At 38.3% G+C, this 25,444-nt stretch overlaps 1 long non-coding RNA gene across 1 annotated transcript; it reads right to left on the reverse strand.

Moving 5' to 3' along the window:
- Nucleotides 1-14,924: 14,924 nt before the first annotated feature.
- On the reverse strand, nucleotides 14,925-17,501 carry LOC140534156 (uncharacterized). Its single transcript, XR_011977182.1, has 3 exons — nucleotides 17,324-17,501; nucleotides 16,821-16,938; nucleotides 14,925-15,054 (listed from the first exon to the last, which is right to left on the reverse strand). It is a non-coding gene; the product is annotated as an uncharacterized lncRNA (long non-coding RNA).
- Between the last annotated feature and the right edge of the window lie 7,943 nt (nucleotides 17,502-25,444).

Here is a 25,444-nt window from a genome sequence, read left to right on the forward strand (position 1 = left end):
CTCTCCTCTCTCTGATGGCTGCAGTATCAGGAAAGAGAATGGGAGAGAGAAAGAGAGAAATATATCTTGTATTATTTAGTTTATATGACTGCTAAAGGTAGTTTCAGGTCAGAAACATTTTACAAAGAAATAATGTACGCGAGGTTTTAAAAGGGGCTGTAATCAAAGCCCACTAGGAGAACAACATGAGTACAACCTTAAAGGTAAGCATAACAATTTTGGAAATTTTTGAAAAGTTGTTGGTAAAATTTTCTCTCTCTCTCTACCTTCTAACCGTGGCCAGGTTGAGAAGGTAAGGAGAAAGACAAGAAATCGGGGAAACTTTTCCCCGCATACTACAGAGGCAAACTGACTAGCATTTTAATTATCTCATGCCTCACCAAAAAGAGAAAAGTTTTGTTTCATGGGAAACACTAAAAGGTAGTTATACTGGTCATATTTTAAGTGAATGGTGTCACTCCTAATTGGATGTTTAAGAAGGGTCAGCATTTGTTATATTATTTGGCACTAAGGCAAATTGGGAATATGAATAGAGCAAAAAAAAAAAAAAAAGGCACCTCAGAGATAAAGCTTTGAACTCCACAGTAGAAAGGAGGGGACTAGGTACCACTGGATCTTGTTCCAGAGTCTACCTCACTTCCACTGACAGATTCATAGCTATCTCTTTCAAAAAGTTTTTAAGGAGTGGACATAGAAGTGAAGTTTACTTGAGTAAAAGTTAGAACTATTAAGATTTTTTACCCTGTAGTCCCAACTCTTACCACCAAGCTAGGGCTGCAGTGAATACTTAGAACAGTTAAAAACGTTTTAGTAGATTCTGTTAACTCCTCTCATGCCGGATTAGAGCAAGGGAAGAGAGTGCTAAAATATAGTAGGGAATTTAAGTTATCCTCCTGAAGAATAGGGGATGGCCCAGGGCAGTACAAGATCAAAAGCCAACCAGCCTCCATATTAGTAAGCCCAGTCTTCTATTAATAATTTTTATATGTGATGGTTTGGAAATGTAAATAATGGCACCTAAAGTTCACTGTTTGTGTTACTATTGTGTTTCTAAATTGTAATAAAATTCTCTTGTAGTGTAAAAATTGAGTGACCATGGTAATCCAGAAATGGTATTAGAAAAAGCAATTTTAAATCTGAATTTTGTTGAAACTAAAGATGTTGGGAAAATTGTGTAAAACAAGTTATGTTATTTTAAATTTTATCAGTCCTGCAACCTTGTCTTATAATGTTTTGTAACTGCCATTTGGAAAACCAGGTATTTTCATCTTTGGCTGTTAAAGAAGTTACAGCTAAAACAATTTGACTATCATTTATAAAAGTTGTCAACTAAATTAACTAAACTAAACTAAACTAAAAAAACTAACTAAAAAAGTAAGAGTGCTAACTAAATTTTCAGAGCTTACAGTTTTAATGCTAAGATCTAACATTGTCAATGGCTTATTGTGTGTGGAAAGAAAGGAACTGAGTAAAAATTTTATTTATTCTGGTTCTGCCCATTCAGAACAGTCCTCTTATATGTTTGGGGGTTGGCAGGCATGGGGTCCGTGCCAATTCCTTTTCTTTTGTAAAACTGCTAAGGACCCTGGAAACCATCCATGTGAGCAAGGTCATCAGTCCTAGGAAAGAAATTTGTTTGGCTTATATAATTCATAAACAATGAATGTGACTTGCTCAAAAGTTGTAATAGATAGAAAGGATTTTTAACAATTGGCTTTTACAGCAAGATAAGTTTTAAATCTGAGAAGGAAAAATGTTAAATGGAATCCCTTATGTATGTGAGTCCTGGTAAATCTTCATTGCTTACTACAACTCCATGAGAATAGAAATAACTGTATCTGGCTCTAAGCTATGATTGGTGTAACTTGCTGTATAAGATACAAGGCATTAGGGACCATAACTATTTTTGTTTTAAGTTTAAGTTTGAATTTGGGTATAGTTGCTTGCATTAAATCAGTATCTGAGAGAAATAGTACAAGTTACTCGGAGGGAATGTGATCCAGCACTGTTGACAGGTGAAGTTTGTATCTGGAAAGGAAACATTGAGGGGACAATTCTAGACTCAATCTAGAATAGGATCCTCCCGGTGAGTTTCCCCATTGTGTCCTTTTAAAAAGGAATGTTTCTCACCTGACTATTCCTGAGTCTGGCTATGAAATAAATACTGCATGATTGGAGAATTTCACTGTTATCCGAATTCAAACAGAGTCAAGGATGTTTTATCCTGTCATATTTGGTATGTCATATGTCCCTACTTTTTCTTTCTATAGCAAATTTCTATGATCAATTTGCAAGAGACCAGCAAAACATGTGAGCCTTTTTGTACTGGGAAAACTAATATTATTTTTATCTGAAATTAGAACATGTTCAGAAATTTATGTAAATTACTTAAGACTCACTTTAAGATGTCCCCATTGTTTAAAAGGATTTTTAAAAGCAGTAGTGTTTTTCTGTAATCAGTCTCTTACTGTTACCAACATGAGATTCCATTACACATTTTTAGTAAAGCATTTTGTGATATCTAGATATTCTGTAATAATTAAGAATTTGGTTTGTTCTAATACTTTAGGAATTCATATTACTTGAGGACATTGTTGTACCAAGTTTTAATGAATTTTAATTTTAAAAGGTTTATTCTTGTTTCAAAGTGAAAAGAAAATTATCATTGTAAAAGGTTTCAACTAATATTCTTTATAAAAGTTTAGTGACTTTTTCAAAATCAGGATAAAATTTAAACTGTTTTAAAGGAAGAAGAAATATTTCTGGAAGAAGTGTTTCCAACCAAACCAACTAAAATTTTCATTTTCAAGATAAGGTATGGCTAAAATTAATATGTAATGATCTATGAAGCAGAAAAGATCTTGCTGTTTTGATTAGCAACAGCTTAAATTCATGTGTGAATGTATTCACAACTTCATTTCTAAAGATTTTCTTCCAGAATGAATATCATCCAGAAAAAACAAACAAGCCTGTGAAACATCGATAAATATCTATTCAGTTGTGAAGTTCAAGTTAGGAACCTCTTTTGTTTAAGGCAATACAGCTATGCTAATGAAGAGTAATAACTTGTGAGCTACCCTGTCTGTGGTGGAAAGATTAAGGAAGGTGAAGCAGTCTGAATGATGGGTTCAAAGGATTTGGATACATAAAAGGTTTAATCAAATATATGGAAGGCAGATAAGAAGGTCTGGGACATATGGGGGTCATCCAGGCCCCTCCTATCTCCAGATAGTTGCTCTGGGTACCTTTGTACCAGTCTCAGATGGTTTAAGTATGTTGAGAAAGTGTGGGGAAGTATTTTCAGAAAACAGAAAAATGATGTAACTACCAAATTTAACCCCTTCTGGTCATTTTTTTGGCCTTTGTTTGCTTAACCTCCTTGCCAGATTTGTCTCCTTCAGATTTAGTGCCCTCCACTTGAAGATGACTGTTCTGGTTGTATATCACCCACTGCCCATAACCCATCACCCTCTGGACCTGGCATCACACTAGCTACAGACCTCTCCAACGTCGGGACCCTGTGAAGCAGGGACAGCTCTACGTCCTCTCTCAGCAGAAAGTAATTGCAGAAACTGAGACCATCGTCCCTTACCCCAAAAGATCTGGGTTTCATCTATTTAAAAAGGGGGAAATGATGGGGTACTTGGGTGCATATCCTTGGGCCCTAATGGTAAAAATCACATTTAAAAATCGTATTTCTCTCTAGCCTCAAAATACTATCTCAGGCAGTTTCTCCCTCAAGGACACAGCCTGCCCTAGCAACACCCATTATCTCCCTTCCTCCTGTAGTAGTCAACTGCACCTACAGAACTCAGCTGCCAGCTATGTACCGAACTGACTGTGTACTAGGTCATAATGATATTTACTATTCATTGACCAATCATGTATATCCTAGACTCAGACATATCTATACTCTCAATTTTTTGAATGTCACCCTAGATATTAATTCTTTTTATATTATGACAGAGCAAATAGAAAATAGTCCCCAACCTGGGATTGACTGCACTTATCTATCAGGATCCCAGCTCATTAGGCCACCACTCCCTCCTTGCAAAAACCAAACAATACATTGGGTAGACACACCACCATGGGATATAAAGGAAGGGTATATACTATAAATGGTATAAATTGTACTTTATCTCAATGTATCAATCCTCAATCAGACCCACTTCAAATGATTGTACAACAACCCACACATGCTATGCTCCCTATTAAAGTAAACCATACTTGTTATCAAACTCAAGGGTATGCATTACCAGCAGAAGAGACAGTGCAGCATCTGGCTGTTAAGATGAGGCAAAAACTATGTATTAGCTGTGTTGTGATGGGAGTTACAACGCTTGTTTCTTTACTTATTTCTGCTATGGCCTTAGGAATGTCAGTTAGCAATATGCAAAATAATATAGTGCAGGCACAATATGCAGAGGAATTAGCAAAGAAACATGAGCAAAGGGTTTGAGCTCCAATCCAAAATTAATCTGAAATTGTATGAGAACTTAATGTCTTAAAAGATACCGTTCAGGCAAGAGGAGATGACCTGGACATCCTAGAAGCACGATTAGCCATGAAGTGTGATTATAAAGTTAACTTTTGTGTAACCCCAGGAATGTATAATGGTAGTAATTATAATTGGACAAATATTGGAAATCACCTCAATGGAATATGGGAGAACATTTCAGAGGCATTGGATATTGATTTGCTTCATAAATTAGCCATAGAAATAATTAAGACTGTGGAAGAAGAGCTGAACCCATATGGGACAACTGAAGAAATTTGGAAATGGTTTAAGGGTGTGAATCCCTTTGAATCGCTTGTACATTGGCTCATGTCCATGATACCCTTGCTTGTATTAGTTATCTTACTGCTGCTTTGCGGGCCTCCCATTGTGAGGTTCGTGTATTCCCAGATGACTTTCTTTCATATTCAACTTCACTATCTGCATTTACAAAAAAAGAAAGGGGGAGATGTAGAGTCCCATGATCAAGGCCATAGCTGAGGCAAAGCCTGTTTCCAAGGGACTTGTGCTTACACAAACCCTGGCAAAAGCTCTCCTTGACTCTGGAACCTGATGCTCCTGAAGATAGCGACATTCTTTACAGAAAGTTGCAACTGGGTCTGGGAACTCAGGAACTAGTTTCAGGAGCAAGACAAGCTTCACTACTTGCTTTGGGTACAAGGACGTGGGTAAGTCATGGGATAGTGAGGTAATGGGATGAGCTCAGCCTGCACGTGATTGTGGTTACAGCCCTTAAATACCCTGACCCTCAGTTGAATAAACGGATTTCTCTCTTGCTTACCTGCCTGCCAGGAATTTTTCTTCTCACAGCTGACCAAAGAACTCAGAGGAGGCTGGTGGCCCACAGCAGAATCTTAGCTACACAGAGTCTGAGCTGGATTGAATCTGAGAGCCTTCCTGGAGGGGAAATGGAACTTAATACAAGAAAAGACTGTAGGAAGGATCTGGGAGTGATCTAGTAGTCTAGAGTGATGGGAGGAGGCGTTTTGGGAGGGCCTTGAGGAGAAGTCCAAGGAGGACCTTAATGAGACTTGGGGTGACTGGTCAAGGGTTGGAAACAGCTGGAGGCAATCAGGAGATATCAGACAACACAGGGCTTGGGTGGGAAGCTGGTGGGGCAATTCAGAGATAACAGACAATGGAAAGTTGGGCTAGACCCAAGCAATAGATTTAATGTGAAAGGCCAAGTTAAGTGGGAAGATTCAAGGAGGGGTTCAGGGAGGTTCTCAGAGTCTGAACCCCATCCTACCCACTAAGACAAACTCAGGTATTATATGAACATAGTTACAAAATATTTTTCACACAGAGATCTAAACAACTGGAGAAATAGTAATTGCTCATGGATAGGCCAAGCCAATATAATAAAAAGACAATTCTGCCTAAATTAATTTATTCAGTGCCATATTAATCAAACTACCACAGGATTAGGGAACTAGACAAAATAATAACTAAATTCATCTGGAAAAGCAAAAGTTCAAGAATATCAAGGGAATCAATGAAAAAAATGTGAAGGAAGGAAGCCTAACAGTACCAGATTTCAAACTGCATTACAAAGCATAATCATCAAAACAATCTGGTACTAGCTAAGAAATAGTGGAAGATCAGTAGAATGGATTAGGTACACAATACACAGTAGTGAATAATGATAATAATCTAGCATTTGATAAATCCAAAAATCCAAGCTTTTGGGACAAGAAATGAGGTATCTGACAAAAACTGTTGGGAAAACTTGAAAGCAGTTTGGCAGAAACTAGTTGTAGACCAACATCTCACACTGTATATATCTCACACATTTTATAAACAATACAAACAAAATGGGCACATGATTTAGACATAAACGGGGATACCACAAGAAATTAGGGGAGCATAGAATAGTTTATCTGTCAGATCTATAGAGAAGGGAAGAATCTAAGACCAAACAAGAAACAGAGATGGTCACAGGAAGTAAAAGAGATAATTTTGATTACATTAAACTTAAAAAGTTTTTATATAAAATGATAAAGGTCTCATTTCTGAAATATACACAAAACTGAGTCAACTTTATAAGAATAAGTCATTCCCCAATCAAGAAATGGTTGAAGAATATGAACATGAAGTTTTCAGAGGAAGAAATCAAAGCGATCTATAGTTTTATAGAAAAAATGCTCTAAATCAGATTAAAACAACTCTGAGGTACCACCTTATTCCTACCATTTTGGTTAATATGACAGAAAAGGAAAATAACAAGGAGGGGATGTGGAAAAATTGGTATTGTTGATAGATGCATTGTTGACAAAGTTGTGAACTGACTCAACCATTCTGGAAAATAATTTGGAACTCTGCCCAAAGGACTGTAAGACTACATACTCTTTGACCCAGCAATGTCACTACTACTAGGTTTATATGTCAAGGAGACACCCCCAACACACATATACACACAAAAAGGAAAAGGACCTGTACAAAATATTTATAGCAAAGAACTGATGGAGTCTGAATGCAGATTAAAGTATACTTTTTTAAAACTTTGTTTTGGGGGTTTTCTTTCTTGGTCTGTGTTTTCTTTCACAACATGGTGAATATGGAAATATGCTTTGCATGACAACACATGTATAGCATATATAAAATTGCTTACCTTCTCAAAGAGAAGGAAGGGGAGGGAGGAAGAACAAAACTAAAAAAAAATTTAGATAAATATTAAAAATTGTTTTTATATGTAATTGGAAATAATAAAATGAGATAGTTGGAAGGAACCTCATTCTAGTCCAACCTATATAGGAAAGACTATAAATACATGCTTATGTGTGTGTGTGTGTGTGTGTACACACACCACACTACACTATATATATACATATATGTATGTGTGTATATTTATACATATGTACACATACACACATACACACACACATGATCAGTCCAACCTATGCACTGTAACACTTGACAAGTGGTTCTGAAATGGAACACCTCTCAGGAATAGGAATCCATCAGCTCTTTAGGCAGTCCATTTTATTTGAAGGAAGCTCTAATTAATAGGAGGTATTCCTGATATCAAGTCTAAATCTGTTACAGCTTTGCAACTTCCCTTCACCTCTTGGTCCTGGTTATTCTTTCTAGAGCCAAATGGAACAAGTCTAGTCTCTCCTTCACATGACTTTGAATATTCTTTGAATACTTTGTTAATGTGCTTCTCCCTCTGAGTCTCCTCTTTTTCAGGTTGACCATGTTAACCCTGCTCCTTCAGCCACTCTTCAAATATTCTAGATCAAGGCCTTTTACTGTCTTAGTTGCCCTTCTCTAGACACTGTCTTATACCATGCCCTTTTTAAAGTGGACACACAGAAGAGAGGACAATACTGCAAATGAGGTCCAACGAGAGCACACTTCAATGGGATTATCACATTTATATTCTTAGAAGTTATCACTTTCAATGCAGCCAAAAATCTCATTAGTGTTTTTGGTTGCCATGTTGACTTACAGTTCAACAAAACCCACAGATTTTTTGTAGAATATCCAATATCTGTTCATGTCTCTCCCATCTTACAATTCTGAAGATTTTTTTTTTACTCAAATGCAAGACTTTATATTTATCCCTACTAAATATTCATCTTAAGGGGGTTAGGCCCATGTTCTAGCAGGTCTAGATCTCTTGGATGCTAATTCTATTATTCACCATATTAGCTATTCCTGCCAACTCTGTGTTATCTGGACATTTGATAAATATACCCTGTATAATCTTTATCCAAGTTACCGGTAAAAATGTTGAACATCACAGGACAAAACACAAATCTTGGAGGTACAGGAGAAGTCTTGCCAAACTGGCATTGGACCATTAACAACTGCTCGGGCCATCCAACCAATTCTGCACCCAATTGATTATATTATCATTAAATCCTTATCTCTCCATCATCTCTACAACAGGTATGAGATATCTTATCAAAATCTTTGCTAAAATCTAGGTAAATAAGGATATCCAGCATTCTCCTCATCTTCAACTTTAGTAATGCTTTTATAAGAGGAAATGAGGTTCCTTACCCCTGGGTTAGTTCAATATGATATGTTCTTGATGAAAGATGACTTTTTTAAATCAGCGCTTGCCTTTCTAAACCGTTACCAGCCATTGCTTTAACAATTTGTTCAGGGGGGCGGAGCCAAGATGGTGGAGTAGAAAGACGCACATACACATAGCTCTAAACCCACAACCCATAGAATATCTGTAAAAAAAGAAACCCCGGCGAATTCTAGAGCAGCAAAAGCCACAGAACGGTGGAGCGGAGGAGATTTCTGTTCCAGAGAGCCCTGCAAACCTCTCACAAAAGGTCCGTCGCACTGCGGACCCAGAGCCGAGCCCAGCCCTGCCGTGGCCGCGTGGCACCGAGAGGAGCAGATCCGAGTGGGCTTCAGGGATGGAATCTCCAGCGGCCTAGCAGGTCCCTCCACCCACAGGTGACGGGGGTCGGTGAGAGGGTCTCTTTGCTGGGTCGAGAGGGGAGTGGAGTGTCCCCGTGGCTTGGGCCCCCTCAGGAGGCAGCAATGGAGGTGGGAGCAGACTGGGGCTCCCCAAGCAGGCAGGAGCCCAGATCCATTGTTGAAGGTCTCTGCATAAACCCCCTGAGGGAACCGAGCCCCATGAGGTGGCCCTGTCCCCACCTGAGCACCTGAACTTAATCTCACATTGACTAGCAGTCCTGCCCCCACCCAAAGCCCTGAGGCTGGGAAGCAGCGTTTGAATCTCAGACCCCAAGTGCTGGCTGGGAGGATCTGGAGGCAAAGTGGGTGTGAAGAGAATATTCAGAAGTCAAGTCCAAATGCCTAGAAAAGGGGAAAAAAATAGGACTATAGAAGGTTACTTTCTTGGTGAACAGGCATTTCCTCCCTTCCTTTCTGATGAAAAAGAACAATGCTTACCATCAGGGAAAGACACAGAAGTCAAGGCTTCTGTATCCCAGCCCACTCAATGGGCTCAGGCCATGGAAGAGCTCAAAAAGAATTTTGAAAATCAAGTTAGAGATGTGGAGGAAAAGCTGGGAAGAGCAATGAGAGACATGCAAGGGAAGCATGAACAGCAGGTCAGCACCCTGCTAAAGGAGACCCAAAAAAATACTGAAGAAAATAACACCTTGAAAAAAAATAGGCTAACTCAATTAGTAAAAGAGGTTCAAAAAGCCAGTGAGGAGAAGAATGCTTTCAAAAGCAGAATTAGCCAAATGGAAAAGGAGGTTCAAAAGCTCACTGAAGAAAATAGTTCTTTCAAAACTAGAATGGCACAGATGGAGGCTAAGGACTTTGCAAGAAAGCATGATATCACAGAACAAAGAGAGAAAAATGGAAAAATGGAAGATAATGTGAAATATCTCATTGGAAAAGCAACTGACCTGGAAAATAGATCCAGGAAAGACAATTTAAAAATTATGGGACTACCTGAAAGCCATGATCAAAAGAAGAGCCTAGACATCATCTTTCATGAAATTATCAAGGAAAACTCCCCTGAGATTCTAGAACCAGAGGGCAAAATAAATATTCAAGGAATCCACAGAACACCGCCTGAAAGAGATCCAAAAAGAGAAACTCCTAGGAACATTGTGGCCAAATTCCAGAGTTCGCAGGTCAAGGAGAAAATATTGCAAGCAGCTAGAAAGAAACAATTCAAGTATTGTGGAAATACAATCAGGATAACACAAGATCCAGCAGCTTCTACATTAAGGGATCGAAGGGTGTGGAATAGGATATTCCAGAAGTCAAAGGAACTAGGACTAAAACCAAGAATCACCTACCCAGCAAAACTGAGTATAATACTTCAGGGGAAAAATTGGTCTTTCAATGAAATAGAGGACTTTCAAGCATTCTTGATGAAAAGACCAGAGCTGAAAAGAAAATTTGACTTTCAAACAAAAGAATGAAGAGAAGCATGAAAAGGTGAACAGCAAAGAGAAGTCATAAGGGACTTACTAAAGTTGAACTGTTTACATTCCTACATGGAAAGACAATATTTGTAACTCTGGAAACTTTTCAGTATCTGGGTACTGGGTGGGATTACGCACACACACATAGAGACAGAGTGCACAGAATGATTTGAAGAGGATGGGATCATATCCTAAAAAAATGAAATCAAGCAGTGAGAGAGAAATATTTTGGGAAGAGAAAGGGAGAAATGGAATGGGGCAAATCATCTCTCATAAAAGAGGCAAGCAAAAGACTTATTAGTGGAGGGATAAAGAGAGGAGGTGAGAGAAAAACAGAAAAACATGAAGATTACTCTCATCACATTCCACTAAAGGAAAGAATAAAATGCACACTTATTTTGGTATGAAAACCTATCTTACAGTACAGGAAAGTGGGGGATAAGGGGATAAGCAGGGTGGGGGGGATGATGGAAGGGAGGGCATGGGGAGGAGGGAGCAATTTGAGGTCGACACTCATGGGGAGGGACAGGATCAAAGAGAGAATAGAAGTAATAGGGGACAGGATAGGATGGAGGGAAATATAGTTAGTCTTATACAACACGACTATTATGGAAGTCATTTGCAAAACTACACAGATTTGGCCTATATTGAATTGATTGCTTTGCAAAGGGAAGGGGTGGGGAGGGAGGGAGGTAAAGAAGTTGGAACTCAAGGTTTTAGGAACAACTGTCGAATACTGCTCTTGCCACTAGGAAATAAGAAATACAGGTAAAGGGGTATAGAAAGCTATCTGGCCCTACAGGACAAAAGAGAAGATGGAGACAAGGGCAGAGAGGGATGATAGAAGAGAGGGCAGATTGGTGATAGGGGCAATTAGAATGCTCGGTGTTTTGGGGTGGGGGGAGGGGACAAAAGGGGAGAAAATTTGGAACCCAAAATTTTGTTAAAATGAATGTTAAAAGTTAAATAAACAAACAAACAAACAAACAAAACCAATTTGTTCAGAAATTTTCCCAGGAATTGAAGTCAAACTCATTGGCCCAAAGTTTACAGCCTCTGCATTTCTATTTTGAACAATAAGACAAAATTTGCTTTTTTAAAAATCTATATTATGTCTCCTATTTTCCAAAAGCTTTGAAATATCACTCACCAGCAGTGGTTCAACAATCAAATCTGCCAGCTCTTTCAGGACCTGAGGATGTTATGTTACATATGGGCGAGGTAACTTGAATTCATCGTGAGCAGCAAGGAGCTGTCTTATTGTCTCATTTGTCTTGGATAAGACACACCTTGGCCTCCTGTTCCATTGTCCCTAATGCTTTTGTGTCCTCTCCTGAGTCTCATTTCTGTGTCTTTGGAGTCTTGTTTTTGGGTAACTGCCAATTAGTACTTACATAAGGTGTTCGTTGAAATTCAGTTGAGAACTAAGATGTCTGACAATACTGCCAAGGGGGTATTCTATCATCATCATCCTCAACCTTATTTACTGTGGATTCAGAAATCAATTAGATGGCATCAGTACCCTCCTGGAAGCTGGAAAATCAAAGAGCGACCACAAAACGGGTAAATGTAAAAAAAATTACAAGGCAATCTTGGCATCAAATGAGTCATTATAGCAAACACTAATCAATCAATCAATCATTTTTTAAGCACCTTCTAGGCACCAGGCACTGTGTTAAGCACTGGGGATGCAAGAAGAGTCAAAAGACAGTCCCTGACCTCAAGAAGTTAGCAATCTGAGTGGTATAGGCATTAAGTGCTTACAAAAGTTCAGAAGTAGGGAAAGCTCTTCAGGCCAGTGTTCAGGGAAGGCCTCACAGAGTAGGTGAGATGAGAGTTGGGATTTCAAAGGATGGTTAACTTACTCTTTTCCAGTTCTAAAAATTCATAGTTCTAGGATTGTAACAGGTGAGATGGAGTATCAAGGACATTCAGAAATGAAACAAGAAAGGGTAAGGTTTCTTCATAAACAGTATACTATTTGGTTTCCATGAAATAGGAAGGCCCTACAAAGGAAGAGTGAGAGAAGATGTTGGAAAGATCTAGTGGAGGCACAGCAGGGATAGCCCTGAATGCCAGGTTTAGGAGTCTGAACTTTATGCCAAATTCCATTGAGACTAATTTTTAGACAAGTATTGACATGATCAATGGGATGTTTTAAAAACTTTATTATGATATTCTGCACTTAGATTGGATCAAATCTAACTTTGATTTTAATAAGAAATGTACAGAAAATGGAAGAAAGCAAAGCCAGGTAACAAGATGAATATAAAAGCATCACGAATGCTAAAGTTCAGAATAAACTGAATTTGGTAAGGAAAGCTGAAAACAACAAAAGGATTATAGATTTAAAACTAGAATTCACTTTGGACGTCAACACCTAGTTCAACGTTCTCGTTTTACACATAAGGAAATTTAGGCCTAACGATTTTTAAGTAATATTAAGTATCAGACTCAAGATCTGGACCTAAGTCTTTCTATTCCAACATTCCAGTCACTACACCAAGCCTAGTTAAACGTCGCTGAAAAACAATAGGTACAGTTGGCTATACAGAGTGAGGTGAAAAGGTCTTGAATTAGAGTAACAATAGGGAATAGAAGAGGATGGAAGTGAAGGATTTTATGAAAGAGTTGGGCGTATCCAACTGATAAAGGACAAAATAGAGTGAAAAGTTCATCTCTAGAGTGACTGGGAGAAGAGTGAAATCATGGAAAGAAAGCAGGGAAGAAAGAAAAAAGAGATGGGGAGCAGAGAAGGAAGAAAGGAAGGAGGAAAACAACAAAGGAAAGAAGGTAAGAATAAAGGGAGGGAAGGAAGAAGAAAGGGAAGTGATAGAGGTGATAGTTGAACCTACAAGTGAATGAAGGCAAAGGATATAAATAATAGGAGACTCTTAAAAATGGAAAGAGCTTCAAAATACAAAAGAATGAAAAACTAGACAATGCGACTGATAGGTCAAGCCTCTTGGCCTGATCCTGCCCCACTCAAGTCACATCACACAAGTGGTTGTCACTGTTCTCTACTCTCCCTTCCTCACAGCGAGAAGATTGTATAAAGAGTGGAGAATAAAAATTATATTTCAGATTTAACTAGAACATTTTTAAAGTGTTCTGATCAGTCTAGCAAACATCTATTAAGCGATTACTTATGCGATATTATTAATTATTAATAATTATTAAGCGATATGACAGGCACTGTATAACAGGTATTAATTATCCCTTTATCATACATACCTGAGGAAACTGAGACTCAGAAATTGTGACTTATCAACCACTGTGAAGTTATAGTGTCTGGCAGAGCTAGAATTCAAACCCAGTTCTTCTTTCTCCAAGTATAGCAATTATTTCACTCCATGAAGTACTGTTCTGTGCAATACTATAGATATTATTTTATGATTAGGGAGGAAGGAAAGGAAGGATTACCAGAATACAGACCTCAGGAAAGGTAGAGACAAGATGCAAAGATATTTATTTCTTCTCAAAAGGAAAGCGAGCTTTTAAATCTTTGTGGAAGCAACATCATTTGAGACTGAACCAGAGAGCTGAGAAGGCTAAGGCCACAGTTATTACGCCTAGGATTCCAGCAAAGATACTCAGGCCATGAGAAAGGCAGAGAACAGGAAGAACACAGGGGCTTTGAAGGCAAAACAAAAAAAAGTAAGACAAAACTCAGTCATCATATTTCCTGCAAAAGATAATGTTACTAAGCCAGGGACAAAATCTCCACCTCCCAGAGATTTGCTTTTCTTGTTTTCTGAACAGGAGTTTCTTTCTCTGCCATTGTGGCAGAAATATAAACAGCTTCCCACAGAGGCAACTCAGTATTAAGTTATTAGCTTCTCAGACGTAAGAAACCTTGCCCTCCCCTTCCCCCACAAGATTCACTGACAACATATTTACTAAAAAAAAAAAATTGCATTAAAATTTATCTTACCACCTGCAAAATTCAAGTTCTAACTCGTAATATCAAAACCCAGAGAAAAATCCCTCCAGGAAGTCGAAGAGAAGCTATTATTAAAATATGTGCTATTTTGCCTGTACAAGTAGGCATACATATATGTATGTATGTATGTGTGTATGTATGTATACACATACACACACACATACATACATACATAGAGACACACCCACATAAATACAAACTTGTCTAAATGCATCAGGGACCTTCCAGTGAAAACTGTATCCTTGGGTAATACGAAAGGCTCGATGCCCCAAAAAGGCTCCCACGATAAAAGAGTGGCATTGCATGCTGTGCTTTAGGATAAAAAGACACCCCCTCTTGCATTCATTTTAAGACATCCTCCCCCAACTTCTTTCCTCCCCCAACTTCTCTCCTCCCATTTTCCAGGGAGCAAATCCAAAACTGTTGACAATTCATAAAACAAACTATCTCACACTTAGCATATATTTAGACAAGAAAAAAGTAACTGCAACGCAAGTAATGCTGGAAGAGCTAAGCTTATGGGAACCACCTAACCCACAGCAGTAAAGTGCTCTCAATTCCCCAGCCTTCATGGTGTTATTTACCTTCTCTCATACAGCAGGACCAATTTCTTTCCTTTACAGCTCCATTCTCAGAAGACAGAAGCTCTCCTCTTGTACACGGGTCTTCTCTCTTAGCTTCCCCCGCAAGCAACCAGAAGGGATCCTCAGAACCCAGAGCTGTAAGATAACACAATCGTGGGTTTACCTCAACTGTGTTTAGAAACCTTTGAGTCTATCCTTTTCCCTGGTTCAGTCTCCTCTCTTCCACCCCCAGTCCTTTAACTCTCTCAGGTGTGCTACAACTCCACGATTTGTTCGCTGTCCTTGGTCTTGCAACTTCAGAAGCCGAAGCTGAGGAAGGCTGTCCCTCCGAATAATAAGCGGTAACTTGAGGCCTTCAATTCTCCCACAATGCCTCTGAAACTTCCTTTTTTTAGAATTAAGGCATTATTTCCAGAATGCCATTTCTAAAATACTTGTTATGTGATGACCAAGGAGACCTCTCTTCACTGTTTTGTTAACACTATAATGTTTTTAATTGTCCTTGTATTAACAGAAATAATAATAAAATCAAAGAAATAATAAAATTCAAACTGTCCACAATACAATTTGCAAATTTAAGCTGTTTTGAAATGCAAATGGAAGCTATCCTATAAGATCGTGAATCCTGAAAATAAAGGGAGGACATCTCTCTATCTCATAGTAACACCATAATATTGATTCAATGCACAATCTAATCTGCTGTATGACCTTGGACAAGTCACTTTCCCCAGACTTAATTTCCTTATCTGTAAGAATAAGGGGTTGGGCTAGACAAATTCTCTGAAGTCCCTTCTAGCTCTAAAAGTCTTTGGAATCTTTTTTTTTTTCTTCCATACCTCATTAATACAAATTTTAATGTATTTATAGCCTATAGCTTACTGGCACACTCCACCTTAACGTTCGTTGATCACTTTTCAGTAAATACTTTAGGTGAAGTAAGGCTGCAGGGGACAATTTCACAGAAATATGCTATAAATGAAAGCTATTACAACTATAAAAATTTTTTTTATCAATATACTGTAAATCAGAGGTTTTTAACTTTTATTATGCAATGTACTTCTCTGGCAGTCTGGTAAAACCTATGTACCCTGTCTCAGAATATTGAAATACATTACAAAGATTACAAAGGAAACAAATTATGTTGAAATATAGTTTAAAAACACGTACAAGGACATGGACCCCAACTTCAACTCTGTGATAAATGAAAAAAACTTGTAATCATACATGGACCTGAGCCCGTAAAAGGACTTTGTAGCATGTTGGGACAAGAGCAGGTTGGGAGTGAGCTGGGCTGGATCCGGGATAGGGTACCCCAACTGGGTGTAACTAAACCTGGGGATGGGGCAGAAGGGGAAGGCAAGGTAGCTGGAGTACCATAGTAAATCCAAGGTCAGACTGGGGTCAGTGTTTCTCCAGCTTTCCAAGTGCACTCCAGAGATCAATAACTTGGACCTTGATCTATGAACTGTTTATTATTCACCTAGCTTCCAGAAACAGGCAATTTGTTGCTGTCATCATATCCTGATCTGTCCCTGCAATCTTTTTGTCTAAGGCCATTCTCTTGCCTGCAAAGCCCCAAGAATCAGTGATCCTTTGCTTTTCTGTATATTTTCGTTTCCCTTTTCCAATTCAGTTAAGCCCTTCTATATGCAAGGTACTGCTTCTTATACAGAGCATTAGTAACCCAGAGGAAAATTTCCCAAAACTGTATTTCTGAAGAAATATTCCTTCCCAGGCAAATCTTTCTCAGTGTCTGTCATTAACAGTAAGTGACGGCCTTAGACACTTAGGCCAAGGCAGTAAGTAGGCTTAGTGACAGTAATCAAGAGGCAAAGAGGGAAGTCAAAGGCACACAGAGGTGTACAAAAACAAGGGGAAAGTAGGATCATCATGCTACTCACAACATTATTTGGCCAAGGACCTTCAGGATTTCCAGGGCTCTTGTCAGTGGTTTGTGTTCATTCTTAGAGCTTTAGCTACTGTGGCAGCTCAGAACTTGGTGAGCCTTGATTGTAATTCCTGATGGAGGAAACAGACAAAACCTATGTGGTACAAGTTTAGGGGAACCATCTACTCTTCCCCAACATCTCTCTAGAAATAGAAAACTTAGAGGTCAAAAAAGTGGAGCCTGCAATGTTGTGCTGATTTTATCTCAAAAGGGAAGTCTTCACTCCAAGTTCACCCAGATTTTCCCATAAGTTCCTACTCCCATCAAGATGGTCTAATAACATAAACTTCAGGGAAACAGCCCTTAGAGAACAGACTCGATCCTGGATAATGCTAAGGTTACTCCAAAGCTGACCTTCTCTTCCCCAACTCCAAATCACTTGACAACTTGTACCTTCTCTACCTCTGAAATAAGTGGTTAAGCACCCTCACCTGATAGGCTCATTTTGCTTCCTACCTTAAAACTGTGTAAAAATTTATGCAGTTCTAACGACATGTAAATTTGTGTTACACAAATTTGACTTTATGTAAAGAATTCTGAAAGAAATTCTCATTCCAAAAAAACCCCACTACATGTTAACTATATAGTACTGTGCTCCCTTCCTCTCGACTCCTGCCCATCAGCTTGGGCTCTGAGGCCTCTTACTATCCCACCCCATCCCACCATCCCCCCCACTAAAAAAACCTCTCCAAGTCAAAGCAGAACAAAGATATTGCCACAGTGGCTTTGAGGAAAGAGACCTTTGCCACTCTCTGGCTACCTGTCCTCATATTTGTTCCAGCCCCCACCTATTTGTGTCCAACCGCCACATGTTTGCCTCCCCACCTTCTTACTCTCAGGCCAGGCCAGGCCCCACGTGACTGGCCCCTGGTGCTGTGTTCCACCTCCTGCTCTGGCTTCACTGTCCTCCACTTATTTGTCTTTGTGTGCTTGGCCCTCTCTCCAGGGGCAACCCCTTGCCAGCCTGGTTCCTTCCCACCCTTCCATATACTTTATGTGTGTATATACATACACAGATGTGTATATTTGTGTGTGTTTATATATGTAAATGTGTGTATATATGTTTGTATGTATATATCCTGAATGTTATGATGTATTGATTGGTTTTGTTGATTCTTTTCTCTTCTTCCTTAAAAAAAAGTGTTATAATGGATGTACCTCCTCCCCCAGGAGGGGAAATTTAGTAAATATAAAAAATTAAAAAATTAAAATTTATTTTAAAAAAAGTGATGTGGGTAACATAAGGTTCTGTTTTTATTTTGTTGGGTCTCCATTAAGTTGGAGCCTGCGCCTGCCCAACAATTAAGAATAGTCTCACCTGTTCAATTGCCACTAAATAATTCAGGAAATCATTTTCAAGCAGTCCTTAGCAAGTTCTACAAACCGTATCAGGCCCACATTGTTCTGATATGTTGTTCTTGTGATTTGTAATGTCTGCTATTGTATTAGATTAATTTCTGGGTCATTTTTGGTCATATTTTCCACATAAGAGAATTTCACAAAATGCAATTTTACCTTCGAACTGGAAAAAACCCAACAGGTCATCTAGTCTAACTTATATCTGAATTGGAATCTCCTTTAAGGCAAAGGTCTTCAGACTTAAAATTACTCACCCTATCAATAAAACATTTTCCAGGACACCTCCAATTTAGGAATGTTTTGTCTATTTGTAAATTAAGCATGTGTAGTATTAGACTAACATCGTAAACATTATCAAACATGTGCCAAGAATGGAAATTTTTAAAGAAATGGAAATGATAAAATAAACAATATTTTTAAGTTATTATTCATGGTGTAAAACCTTTTTGGCTCTAAAATATCATTAGTAATGATATTGAATGAAAGCAATGTAACTAAATACTTTATTTTTAAAACTTTTAGTTTAGAAAAAGGTGACTCCGATGGAGATTTGAAGCACTTGGAACTCAGCAAGCAGAAAATTTGGAGCTTTCCTTCCTTTTGCCAGGGAGTAAAAATGTACAGTAAAAATGTATGTTAAGATTATGATGGGGATCAGACTTGGGGCTTTCCGAGAAAAGAAGGAAGATGAGAGGGAGTTGGAAAACCATAGTTCTCAGCCTACTGGTAAGAGTTCATCTCCCTGCCTGAGGAACATGGATCATTGCTGTAAGCAAGCCTGCTGCTGCCATGCGGTGCCATCTGCCTACAGCTCTACTGCCCTTGTGGTTCTCTGAGGTCTGACTGTAGAAGGATGCGCCTCTGTGGAGGTCCTGACCTGGATCCTGGCACAGAAGCCCTTCAGCCTTGCAGGGATCGCCAATGCTACCATTGCTTTGGACCCAAGTACTGCAGTGACGGTGAGGATGAGTTCTCTGAGGAAACTTCTCTGAGGAGGAGGAAGAGGAAGATAGTGGTTTTGATGAAATGGACTAGGGATCCAGCCATGTTTTTGAAATTGAAGGGTAGGACCCTCCTGGTGGGACTCTTGGCCTTCCTTGAGTAGGAGTCTGAATACCAGCATACAGAATTGATTCCATGACCCAACTCAAGAAGAATGTCACCAGACAGAAGGGGAAAATGAGACTTGGCAATTGCCTCATGTCTTTCCCTGTTTGGTAGACTTTGCTTTTGGCATCTTGACTGACTTGGTCAATGTACTCACCTGGGGGACTTTGACAGGAAACCCAAAGTCACTGAAAACAAGAGCACAGAGTTATACTTTCTCCACATTGGCTGATGATTAAATAAAGTCTTCCTTGGTGACTGAAAAAAAATTTTAGTTTAACATTTTTCACACATTCAAAGGTCTGGTTCAAAGTTGAGTTTATCTTAATACTTGCTTTTAATGACTGTCTTAGCCAAAAAAGATTTCTTACAAAAAAAAAAAGTGTAGATCCAAGTGGAAGAAATCATCGTTGACTACCCTTTCTATATCATTCATGATACTTATTCTAAAGTTTCATCCACCTCTTATGCAAAGAATTTTGTTGAAATTGTTCCAGTAATCATCTATATCTCTTCTCTTTGGGTGTAGTATGGTTTATACAAGTTGCATCTCAGAAGGTCCAGAGGATGTTTGTTCCAGTTAGTAAGAGAAGGGGAACATGTCAGGATAGATGGCAAGATTGCTGGATAAGTCCTAGTTTCCTTGTGCTTGATAGCCTTCATTTGCTTCCAAGCTGGGGTTTTGGGGGAGGTATAAGAAGTGGAAGATGGTGGATCTGAGAAAGGAGAAAGTTCTATCTTGGCATACTTAAGCACAATCTCATGTCTCACTTGCTGAAGCTCCTACTCCTGCTGTTGATATTGCTGTGCCTGGGGACCAGATTTTGCTGCTGCTACACTCAGGTTGGAGGAGAAGTCAGGGCTATGTGGGAACCTAGTGGCTTGGGAAAATTGGGGAATGACTCTCCTGTTTGCCTCACTGGGGAAGAGTTTGTGTAACTGAATGTCCCTCTATACCCTGCACTGGGTAAACCAGAAAGAAGGGAAAAAATAGGCAGCATCTGCATGAACAGCGAAGAGCTGTGCTGCCTGTTTTTTCAGGTCAAACATTGTTTTTGCATGTCCCCCTGGCATTCACCCCACTTTGGTGACTCCTGCTCTAAAAAATCATTTCTGAAGACTATGGAAAGTCTAAGGAATCCACAACATCCTAAGATTTTGGAAAATTTCCTGTTAGACCAAATAGCTATGTAAAATGTGCTAAATAAGTTATTATTGTCATAATGAGGGAAGAGTAGCATGGGTGTTTTGTTCTGATGGCCAGAATGTCAATAGAAGACAGCAGGCTTTCCTCTTTCTCTTTCACTATTTCTATTATCTCTCGTGGACGACCTTAGTGTCTTCCATGTCTAACCAAGCACTAAGCACTCCACATCACCTGCTTAAGCTGCCTTTGTGACTATTGGAACAAATTGTTCTCATCTGCCTATTCCACCAGAGGAAGTCTTCACATGCTTGGAGTAGACACCCCCCTAACTCACCAAAGGGTTTGAGACCTCTTGGTTACCCTCAACCTGGTTTGGCCCATCTGCCAAAACAGTTTGTGTGGTTTCTGCACATGCTGCAGCCTCTTGGAGCCACAGGTGAGAGCTGGGTGGAACAGATTGTGTGGGATGGCTCAGATCCCTACTTCAATTAATTACTCAGAGGCCTCTCAAAGTGATGACAGAAAGTTTATTTATTCGATTCTCCAGAAGTGGGAACAATCTTATACCAATTCACCTGGGGTAGGAAAGACAAAGACAAAGAAAAGGCAGTGATATATATAGACCCTAATGCAAGTCCCTCCCCACCCCGACCATTATTCTCATTAGCTGAGAATATGATCTTACATTCTAGACACGAAATCTAACCAATCCCTTCTGAAATGGAGACAATGAAGAATTATGTAAGTTTTATCCAGTCATTGAGACCCTAATGTACTACACAGTTTTATATCCTTATATGGAATTATTCTATTCTAAAAATATAGTGACCTTGAGCCCCTCAGTCTTACCTCACCCCTGGGAGAAGAATTACAATCTGAGAAGTCTTCACTAAACCTATTCCACTCAATCCTTCCTCTTATTATATTAATCTGAAGACTTCTCATTTCAACTGAATTTCTGTAACATGATCTCACTGTCTATTAATTTCTTCATCCCAATCAGGGTCATTCCTGTCCTTTGTCTCCACAGGTGCCCATCCTTCCTTTTTTTTTTTTTTTAGTACCATCAACCGAATGGCTCCTTCGGTCTTCTCTTCTACTCTAGCAAGCTTTAGTAGAGAATTTCTAACTATTCTAGTAATAAGTGAAATCAAACAAGGTAAACAAATAGGAAGTAATATAATATCACTAATTGCTATAAGGCTAAACCACAGTAATCTCTTTTACCAGCTCCCTTCAAAACAGGACCACCAAGACGTATTGAAAAGGGAGTTCCAAGTTTGTACAGGAATGTGAGCAACTTTTCCTGATATTCTTGGTGATCTCTTTCCCTATTTTTCCATTATCGTCAATTTTCAAGCAACATGTGGATAAACTGAGTTTTCCACAAACTCTCTTCTCCTTCTGCAAGTAAATAATCTGAGATCAATCTATGTTGTAGTACTGCTCTGTTAAGAGCAAACAATAATAGCCCTAGTATAGTTCCCCAAACAACAAAACATATAATGAATTTATATACAGGCTTCACTGGCTATCCCTTTCCAAATTTTGTGTGTTCTCACACACGCTTCAAACGGAGCTTTTAGTACTGACAAAGTATGTCTTCCAAGTGTGAGGCTTGGGAGTTTAATAACTAATAGTAATAATTATAAATGACAGTAAACAACTTAAAATTTTTTTTAATGCAATAACCTTCCATAACTTTGTCTACTGGTTTCCCAATCATGCTAAACATTTTCTGAATTGGGATGGGAGAATAGATGTTCAAGGTTCAAGCACATCTCACCCATATTCCTCCCCTCCTCTTATATTATTCCTGTTTCCACACCTAAATCCAATCAATAAATACCTCTTCACATTCTTTCCCTTATGAATCCTTCCCTTCATACAGAGTTTCAAAGGGAAAGGTAAATTAATGAACCATCCATTTAGAGGTTCCATCTCATACAGCAGTCTGGGGAGAAGTATCATCTTATGCAGTTTTCTGATCTGGATGCTCCTTCAAATAGTCATCAGCACAGCATCTCAGCATCTTCTCTTTATCTTCTTGTAGAAATCCAGATATCCACTCTCCTACAAAACTGAACTTAATACTGTCTTAGATTACCATTCCTATCACTCTTACAAAAATCAAAATTGAAACTTTGACTAATTGTCATTTAAAAAAAAAAAAAGAAAATTAACATTAAAATGCAGCTTCTACATTTCACAGTAAGTCATTATTCATTCCCTCATTAGGAAGATAAGATTTCACTAAGAAGTCAATACCAGGCTCCAGTAGTTACATAAATACAATAAATAATAATTTTTAACACAGTGTATATCACATCATAAAACAATTCCAACTTCCGATCATGTGATGCTTCTTTTAAAGCATTTACAATATAGTCCACAAACCATTTTTTTTTCCAACATTAACCAACTAAGACAAAATAATAACTGTGCATGCTAGTCTCACAAGCCCTTGACCTAATCATCTCCACACTATTACTAAGAATTAAAGGACCCTAACTTATTGCTGTTGGTCTAAAGTCCTAAACCTATTAGCTGAATTTTAGACTTAACCTCAGATGTTCCCCTACCAACAATCTATTATTCAATAGATCTGGTATTACTACTTACAAAACTTTTGATTTTAGGAATTTGCCATTAAGAGTAGGGACATTGCAGGGAAACAACATCTCCCTTACTTCATACTGTCAGTTCCAGGCAGGAGTAGATTGTCAACTGGCATTCAGCCAGGCTTAAAGTCTACCAGGTGTCAGTGGGGAAATTGAGTCAGGAGAATCCTACCTCAGCCTAGGCTGAACAGCCGCTCTCTCAACCTTCCATTGAGATCACTTTTTGCAGTTCATACCGCCTCTCTTGCTATCCACACCTGGAGTTAGACTCAGAAGAACAGTCAGTTAATAGTCCCACAAAAATCTTAAAATAGCAAGCTCCAATAATCAGTTTCAGACATGACATTTCACATTGGCCAAGGAACATCTTTTGAAGCAAGTCTTAAGTAGCTTACATGCCTTTCTATACATGTTCTAGTTCCTGATTGAATAACAATCATAAGTCATGCTCTAATAGATTTATATCTGTTTCCCAGACTACTTTATCCCTTTCTAACCCTGCTCAATCTAAAAGAATGAGCTAGACATGTGATAAGTTCAAACACTAACTTGAATTTTTATGTTCATGTAATGAATTCAAATCAAAACAATCATTTAATTTTCAATGACAAATATTACCAGAGGCTACCTACCTCTAAGAAAATTAGACAGAAATTCTTTTTCCCAAACTGAAGATGCCTCTGATTTAGTCTCAGTAATTAATTCAGTCAGTTTTAATCCTAATTGCTTTTACATCATTTTGCAACCTGTAAAGATCTCATTCCAAGTTGGGACCTTTGTCCATTACCCCAAAAGAGTTTTTGTCCCATTTGTCTAAAGGCCCTGGAAAACCTCACCTTGAAAACTCCTTGTTTTTTTTTTTTTCCACATGAACTGGCTCTCCTAAGGTCTACTCTATCACTATGCCCAAGCCTATTCTACTTCCCACTCTTAATTCTATCAGTCCAAATCTCCAGTTTACTGGCCACTCTCATCAAGACCATTCCTGGAGCTCCTAGGCCACCTGGGGCCACCCTTTTTTTTTTTTGTAAGGGATTCCTTTCCCTGAATCCTTCTGTAAATAAAATACAATTACAGTTAACTTTAAATCCCAATCTTGTTCTTTGGAACAATGATACAACATTTATTTATTCCCATTAGATTTAGAAAGAATGTTCCCAGGGATCTTATTTACAACTTAGATCTTAAATTTGCCCTAAAAAGCCAATCACTGAAGATCATTTCTTATACATTTTCAAATTCTCACCAAAGCAAGTTCTATATACAATCTCCTCAGCTGCTGGGGCTGTACTTGTTACTAGCCTGAGGACTGCTTCTTTCCCCCACATATACACACAGTGTACCAGCTTTAGGTTTTAACATTAGAATTACAAGTGGCAAACATAATTTTCATAAGTGATAACAAATTGTTTTAGCTATGAACCCAAACAATAAATTTCAGATGACATCAATTGCATTTTCATATCCTATTAGAGAAACTAAATTCTTCCCACTTTTGTAACTTACAAATACAAATTGGATAGGTAGGCCTTCCAAAAACCATATAAAAGATTTTACAAAGTATTTCTTAATACAACAAATATTTCCTCTCTTACGAACAGTTTACAATTTATCACAATCCCCTTGAAACTAAATGACAGAAATCACAAGAAAAGACCTAAACCCGAAGCCTTTTCACATTTGCCCATAAACTTTCTTTTACCAGCATAACTTTAGAGTAAATGCTTGATTCATGGCAAAAAACAATGTTAGCTAAAATTTCCTTATCAGCAGCAGAAATAAACTTTCAAATAATACATCCTCAGATGGAACAGGCTTGAAAATCACACACATATATATATACATGTACATTTTTAAAGCATTCTCATTTTCTCAATAAGAATGCTACAAGGAAACTCTTACAAAAAAATTCATAACAGCTCTTTTTAACCAATTCATTAATTAACTTAACAATGCAATTTCTAATACAATATTTAGATGAATTACCTAAAAATTTAAACTTATTTAAGTTTACTTAAAACTTAAAATAAGCCATTAACCTATTCAACTCCTCTTTTTTTATAACCAAATATAAGTTTCAAATTATCAAATTTCTATCACATCCTTTTAAAACCCCAATCTAATTATTTATAATAAATTACAAATTTAAAATCGTGTAACAATTACATTAGATTAATGTTGCATCTAACAAATACCTATCCTTTTGTTACTGGATCTAATATTTTTGGCAGAAATGCCACTGGGTGTCTCTGCCCTCCTCTTATTTGTGCCAGGATTCCCAAGGCCACCCTGTTCTGGCCCTCCCACTCTGCAAAGAAAAAGAAAAACCTAAACTTCTTATCT

Source organism: Notamacropus eugenii, chromosome 1, assembly GCF_028372415.1.
Source record: "Notamacropus eugenii isolate mMacEug1 chromosome 1, mMacEug1.pri_v2, whole genome shotgun sequence".
Classification (NCBI taxonomy): domain Eukaryota; kingdom Metazoa; phylum Chordata; class Mammalia; order Diprotodontia; family Macropodidae; genus Notamacropus; species Notamacropus eugenii.